Source organism: Musa acuminata, unplaced genomic scaffold (genome assembly GCF_036884655.1).
Source record: "Musa acuminata AAA Group cultivar baxijiao unplaced genomic scaffold, Cavendish_Baxijiao_AAA HiC_scaffold_588, whole genome shotgun sequence".
NCBI classification, from domain to species: domain Eukaryota; kingdom Viridiplantae; phylum Streptophyta; class Magnoliopsida; order Zingiberales; family Musaceae; genus Musa; species Musa acuminata.
The window spans coordinates 90,001-97,500 of record NW_027020827.1 but is presented as its reverse complement, the minus strand read 5'-3'; positions in this window follow the sequence as shown (position 1 = coordinate 97,500).

Sequence of the window (7,500 nt, the reverse complement as noted above, 5' to 3'; positions counted from 1 at the left end):
TGGGAAAACATGCTGTTAAGCAGCTGTACATGCGGGTGTGAGCGACGAACGGTTCGTTGAACGAAGTTGTTGCGGGTGCGCGACGACCGTTCGTGACATTCTCCCCCACTTAAACTGTCGACGCCCTCGTCGACGCTTGTTGGTAGTTGTTGATGACGTCTTCTTCATGTCGCAGGGCGTCTTCAGACTCCCAACTGGCTTCAGTTCGGGGAAGCTTTCGCCACTTCACCAAGTACTCTGTTTGCTCCGCTCCGTTGGGTAGCTTTATCTTGCGATCCGCCAAAATGGTTTCCACTCGCTTCTCGTAGGAGGCTGTGATGGGAGGTAGCCGAGTTGGAACACTTCGAGAAGCATCTTGCGGATCTGAATGGTAGGCCTTTAGGTTGCTGGCGTGAAGAACGTTGTGAATTTTGAACCACGCCGGCAGCTGCAACTTGTAAGAAACATTGCCTACCCTGCTGATAATTGGGAAGGGCCCTTCATACTTACGCACCAATCCTTTGTGGACTCTTTTCCTGAAGAATTGGAGTGATGCTGGTTGGAGCTTTACCAACACCAAATCGCCAACTTTGAACTCCTGTGGTCGCCTTCCCAAGTCTGCCCACTTCTTCATCCGTTTTGCCGCCTTCTCCAAGTAAGCCCGCGCAATATCGGCATTCCGATGCCACTCCTTTGCGAAATGGTAGGCTGATGGACTACTCCCAGTATACCCAATAGCCATAGTGTGCGGAGTCGACGGTTGTTGTCCTGTGATAATTTCGAAGGGGCTCTTGTTGGATGCAGAGCTCCGCTGCAAGTTGTAGGAGAATTGGGCGATGTCCAACAGCTTCACCCAATCTCGTTGATTGGCACTCACATAGTGCCGGAGATACTGCTCTAAGAGCGAATTTATTCTTTCAGTCTGACCATCCGTCTGGGGGTGGAGGCTTGTAGAGAAGTATAACTTTGATCCCAACAATTTGAATAGCTCGGTCCAGAACCGTCCCAGAAACCGAGCGTCTCGATCACTAATGATATTGTGTGGGACTCCCCAATACTTCACTACACCCTTCATCATCAGTCTGGCCGCCTCTTCAGCTGAACAGTGTAGGGGAGCAGCAATGAAAGTTGCATACTTTGAAAACCGATCGACCACCACAAGTATCGATCCAAGTCCCCCTACAGGTGGCAAGCTTGATATGAAGTCTAAGGAAATGCTCTCCCAAGGCCTTTCTGGTACGGGCAACGGCTCCAAAAGTCCCACCGGCTTCCGCTGCTCCACCTTGTCTTGTTGGCAAGTAAGGCATGTTCGAACATACTCCTCCACATCAATCCCCATTTTTGGCCAGTAGAAGGCCCTCTCCACGAGAGCCAACGTTCTGTGAATGCCGGGGTGTCCAGCCCAAAGGGAATCGTGACACTCTTTCAAGAGTTCACGCCTTAGATTGTCCACTCGGGGAACATAAACCCTATTCCCTTTTGTGTAAACAAGTCCCTCCTGGACCCAAAATCGTCGTGCTTTGCCTTCTTTGATGAGCTGCATCAGGATAACTGCCTGGGGATCACTATACAGTCCATCTCTGATTCGGGAAAGGAAGGTTGAGTGTAACTGACTTGCTTGGCCTCTGCCCTCCAGTTGTGCAGCATTCACGCACTCCACCTTCCGACTCAGCGCATCGGCCACGACATTCGCCTTCCCGGGCTTATATTCCATTGCCATATCAAATTCAGCCAGGAAGTCCTGCCACCGTGCTTGCTTTGGGGAGAGCTTCTTCTGAGTTTGGAAATAACTCAAGGCGATGTTGTCTGTCCTCAGCACAAATCGCGACCCAAGGAGGTAGTGTCGCCAAACTCGTAGGCAGTGGATCACCGCTGTCATCTCCTTCTCATGCACTGGATACCGCCTCTCGGTCTCGTTGAGTTTACGGCTCTCGTAGGCCACCGGATGACCTTCTTGCATGAGTACTCCACCAATAGCAAAGTCCGAAGCATCTGTATGGACTTCAAAGGGCTCTCCATAGTTTGGCAATTTGAGCACTGGTTCTTCCAGAACAGCAGCCTTCAGATCTTGGAATGCTATCTCACATTTGTCAGACCACTTCCAAGGCTGCTCCTTCTTCAGCAACTCCGTCAGTGGGGTTGCCCGCTTCGAATATCCAGCAATGAAGCGTCGGTAGTAGTTGACGAAACCAAGGAAGGATCTCAACTCTGGCACCTTCTTTGGAGTTCGCCATTCCGCAACTGCTTGCACCTTCGACTTGTCCATCCGGATGGAGCCATCACCGATTCGGTGCCCCAAGAACAGGATCTCAGTCTGAGCAAAGTAGCATTTCTCCCTTTTTACGAACAAAGTGTTCTCCCTGAGAACCTTGAAAATCGTCCGAAGGTGCTTGACGTGCTCCTCGAGCGTTTGGCTGTAAACGACGATGTCGTCCAAGTAGACGACCACGAACTTATCCAAATACTCCTTGAATAGCTGGTTCATGAGAGTACAGAATGTTGCCGGAGCGTTGGTTAAGCCGAAAGGCATCACCAAGAACTCAAACGCTCCATATCTGGTCACACATGTAGTCTTTGCTTCGTCGCCTTCAGCAATGCGCACCTGCCAATACCCCGACCGAAGGTCGAGTTTTGAGAAATACTTCGCCTTGCCCAATTGGTCGAACAAGTCCGCGATGAGCGGGATGGGATACTTGTTCTTCACTGTTACTTTGTTGAGGGCTCGGTAGTCGACGCATAATCGGAGGCTCCCATCTTGTTTCTTCTGAAAGAGAACTGGAGCTCCGAAAGGTGCTTTTGAGCTGCGGATGAGACCACCGCTTAGCAGTTCACCTAACTGCTTTCTGAGTTCTGCCAACTCTGGCGGGGCCATGCGATAGGGTGGTCTCGCTGGAGGCTTCACTCCTGGCTCCAGCTCAATACTGTGATCCACGCCTCTGCGTGGCGGAAGAGTCTTCGGCAACTCAGGTGGCATAACGTCTTTGAACTCCTTCAGGACGTTGGCCACCACAGCAGGTTCTTGAATGGCTTCTTCATTGAGTGGCTCTAGCTTCATAGCAGCCACGAATGTTAGTTCGCCCTTTCGCACCCCTTTCTTCAATTGTAATGCCGAAATATGTTGGGGCTCCTTGGTTCCTCTCCGAGAGACGGGCACCACACAGGGGTCATCGCCTCCCATCATACATAGGGAATTCAAGAATGGCATCAGCACCAACTTCGCCGCGTGCATAAACTCCATTCCAAGGATCACTTGGAAGTCGTCTAGTGGCACGGCCATCATGTTGGTGGTTCCGCTCCAAGTCCCGATTCTGATGGGAACTCCCTTCGCCAATCCGGAGATTCGCCTGGCCTCCGAGTTCACTGCTTTCATTCGGCTTGGGCTCTTCTCCAATGTCAACCCAAGTCGCTGTGCTTCACGATCGGCTATGAAGTTGTGGGTAGCGCCCGTGTCCACCATTGCACGGGTCGTTTGGCCATTCAGCTTGATGTCCACATACATCAGTTCACTACTTCCTGCTTTTTGTGCCTTCGTCTTCATGTTCTCCCCCACTTGACCCCGCATAGCGTTCAACAAACGCATTGCTCCCATTCGGGGTCCTTGCGACTCTTCATCGTCGCTGCTGGATTCAGAACTGCTTGAGCTAAGGGCAACGGTTTTGCCCTTGTCCGATCGGGGAGGGTGGATGGAAGCTGTCAACGCGTTGAGTGCCTGCTTCTGTGGGCACTCCCTTACCATGTGCGGTCCTCCGCACAAGAAGCATCCTCCAGGTTTTGAGGCCTTGCCTTTTGGGTTCGGCCCTTTGTGGGAGCTCTTCTTCTTCTGTTCGCCCCCGAGCTCCTTCCCTCGAGAATGTTTTTGAGGGCGATTGCTTGAAGATTGTTTCCTTCTCGCTGGGTCTTCAGAGGAAACGAAGTCGGTGAGCCTTTCTGCAGCTGCAATTGCCCCGACCACGTCGGTAACATTCCTTCGATTCAGCTCTTGCTGAGCCCATGGTTTCAGACCATCAAGGAAACTGAACAACTTGTCCTTCTCGGACATGTCCTGTATGTCCAGCATCAGTGCAGAAAACTGCTTTACATAGTCTCGGATGGTGGTACTTTGGCGGAGTTGTCTCAACTTCCTTCTTGCGACGAACTCTGTGTTCTCCGGTAGGAACTGAGTTCTCAACTCCCGCTTCAAGTCTTCCCATGTGTCGACTCGACACCGACCTTATTGGATTTCCTCCCAACGAGTTCGCCACCAAAGTTTCGCATCTCCGTTCAGATACATTGTTGCTATTGAAACTTTGGTATCTTCAGAATCGGGTCTCGTAGCTCGGAAGTATTGTTCCATGTCGAACAGAAAGTTCTCGAGCTCCTTGGCATCTCTGGCCCCTCCGTATCCATGGGGCTCAGGTGCCCTCAAGTTTTGTGGCGGTGCAACGCGGGTGTTGCCTCCTCCCGCATTTAGCGTTCTTGTGAGCATAGCCACCTTCGCCGTGAGTTCCGCCACAACATCTTGTAAGTGCTGCACGGAGTCCTTGGTGTCATCGGACAGTCGGTCGACTAGGGCCTCGACCTTGTCGATCCTGGACTCCGCTTCCTCTTGCGAGCTCTCTACCCCAACAAGTCTTTGTTGGCCATGGTAGAGTTCCTCCATGCTCGCTTCAAGAACATCCAGGCGGGTTTCCGCCGTCGTGAGTCTCTCCTTATGACTCTTTTTCCCAGTTAGCGCACCAGATTGCGCTTCCTCCGCTCGCGGAGAGTTGCCAACTTCTCGCTCATCCTGTTCGCTGCCGCGATCCTCATGAGCGGCTCCAACAGCATGAGAGCGAGTGTGCACATGCAGCCCACCTGCGGCTGCTTGGGGCAAGGGTCCGGCCTGCCCCGTCTTGCTTGATTCGCCACGATGCTTTGCCATGGCGAAGTTGCGAAGTTCGTTCGCTGTTCGATCGAAGAGCTTGCCGGCTCTGATACCACAATGTCACGACCTTAGCTGGAAGTGCCTAAGGCGTGCGGCACCCTTGCGGCCAAAGACGCGAACTTAGCTTGCGTTGCCTAAGTCGCGAGTCACCCGTGCGGCAAAGACGCGAACTTAGCTTTGCCTTGCCTAAGTCGCGCTTCGCCCTTGCGATCTTGCTCCGCAAGGATCAGCCCACTTTGTAACCTCTCGCAGGTCCCGAAGGACCTGTAAAAGAGAAAGAGAGTTAGATCGAAAGAACGAGCAACGGACACGTCCCGAAGTCTCGCGAAAAGGAAAGCTTTACAAGCAATTCGTCGAACACCTTGTGTGCACAAGAGAAAAGAGGGAGAGGGGGAAAAACAAGGCTTTCAAGGATGAACGAACAGCTGCAAGCCCACAAACAGCCGCTCACCTGGTCCCGGACGCAACACCAAGTTCCCGTAAAGGTCACGTACGAACTTGCGAAAGAGTGTTCAACGCCCGGTATATAACCGAAGCCCCATCCAGCCATGTGCCACCCGGGGGGTTCCTGGGTGCTGAGATGGCTGACATTTTGGTGAGCGGAGGCAGCACTCCGCTCACCTCCCGCGGCACGCGAAAACGAAGCCGTTTTGGGCTGTTTTGGGGCTGTTTTGCTCGGTTCGGTGAGCGATCGCTTTGCAACGCTGCAGCTTGTTCGAACTTACATATTTACAAGCAAAATGACCCAAAACCATGGGAAAACATGCTGTTAAGCAGCTGTACATGCGGGTGTGAGCGACGAACGGTTCGTTGAACGAAGTTGTTGCGGGTGCGCGACGACCGTTCGTGACAGGGTGGCACAGGGCTGGATGGGGCTTTCGTATATAGCAGGGACGGTGCTGCCTCTCGCTTCGCTCGCTGTCCGCCGCTCGCCGCTCGCTCGCGCAGCCAAAAATGGCCAGTTTTGGCCCGTTTTTGGGCCGTTTTGGCCAGTTTTTGGCCTGTTCTTGCATTGCGCGGTGACCGTCGAGAGCGGAGCAAAACGTCAGCCATCTCAGCACCCTGGAACCCCCCGGGTGGCACAGGGCTGGATGGGGCTTTCGTATAGCAGGGACGGTGCTGCCTCTCGCTTCGCTCGCTGTCCGCCGCTCGCCGCTCGCTCGTGCAGCCAAAAATGGCCAGTTTTGGCCCGTTTTTGGGCCGTTTTGGCCAGTTTTTGGCCTGTTCTTGCATTGCGCGGTGACCGTCGAGAGCGGAGCAAAACGTCAGCCATCTCAGCACCCTGGAACCCCCCGGGTGGCACAGGGCTGGATGGGGCTTTCGTATAGCAGGGACGGTGCTGCCTCTCGCTTCGCTCGCTGTCCGCCGCTCGCCGCTCGCTCGTGCAGCCAAAAATGGCCAGTTTTGGCCCGTTTTTGGGCCGTTTTGGCCAGTTTTTGGCCTGTTCTTGCATTGCGCGGTGACCGTCGAGAGCGGAGCAAAACGTCAGCCATCTCAGCACCCTGGAACCCCCCGGGTGGCACAGGGCTGGATGGGGCTTTCGTATAGCAGGGACGGTGCTGCCTCTCGCTTCGCTCGCTGTCCGCCGCTCGCCGCTCGCTCGTGCAGCCAAAAATGGCCAGTTTTGGCCCGTTTTTGGGCCGTTTTGGCCAGTTTTTGGCCTGTTCTTGCATTGCGCGGTGACCGTCGAGAGCGGAGCAAAACGTCAGCCATCTCAGCACCCTGGAACCCCCCGGGTGGCACAGGGCTGGATGGGGCTTTCGTATAGCAGGGACGGTGCTGCCTCTCGCTTCGCTCGCTGTCCGCCGCTCGCCGCTCGCTCGTGCAGCCAAAAATGGCCAGTTTTGGCCCGTTTTTGGGCCGTTTTGGCCAGTTTTTGGCCTGTTCTTGCATTGCGCGGTGACCGTCGAGAGCGGAGCAAAACGTCAGCCATCTCAGCACCCTGGAACCCCCCGGGTGGCACAGGGCTGGATGGGGCTTTCGTATAGCAGGGACGGTGCTGCCTCTCGCTTCGCTCGCTGTCCGCCGCTCGCCGCTCGCTCGCGCAGCCAAAAATGGCCAGTTTTGGCCCGTTTTTGGGCCGTTTTGGCCAGTTTTTGGCCTGTTCTTGCATTGCGCGGTGACCGTCGAGAGCGGAGCAAAACGTCAGCCATCTCAGCACCCTGGAACCCCCCGGGTGGCACAGGGCTGGATGGGGCTTTCGTATAGCAGGGACGGTGCTGCCTCTCGCTTCGCTCGCTGTCCGCCGCTCGCCGCTCGCGCAGCCAAAAATGGCCAGTTTTGGCCCGTTTTTGGGCCGTTTTGGCCAGTTTTTGGCCTGTTCTTGCATTGCGCGGTGACCGTCGAGAGCGGAGCAAAACGTCAGCCATCTCAGCACCCTGGAACCCCCCGGGTGGCACAGGGCTGGATGGGGCTTTCGTATAGCAGGGACGGTGCTGCCTCTCGCTTCGCTCGCTGTTCGCCGCTCGCCGCTCGCTCGCGCAGCCAAAAATGGCCAGTTTTGGCCCGTTTTTGGGCTGTTTTGGCCAGTTTTTGGCCTGTTCTTGCGTGGTGCGGTGACCGTCGTGAGCGGAGCAAAACGTCAGCCATCTCAGCACCCTGGAACCCCCCGGGTGGCA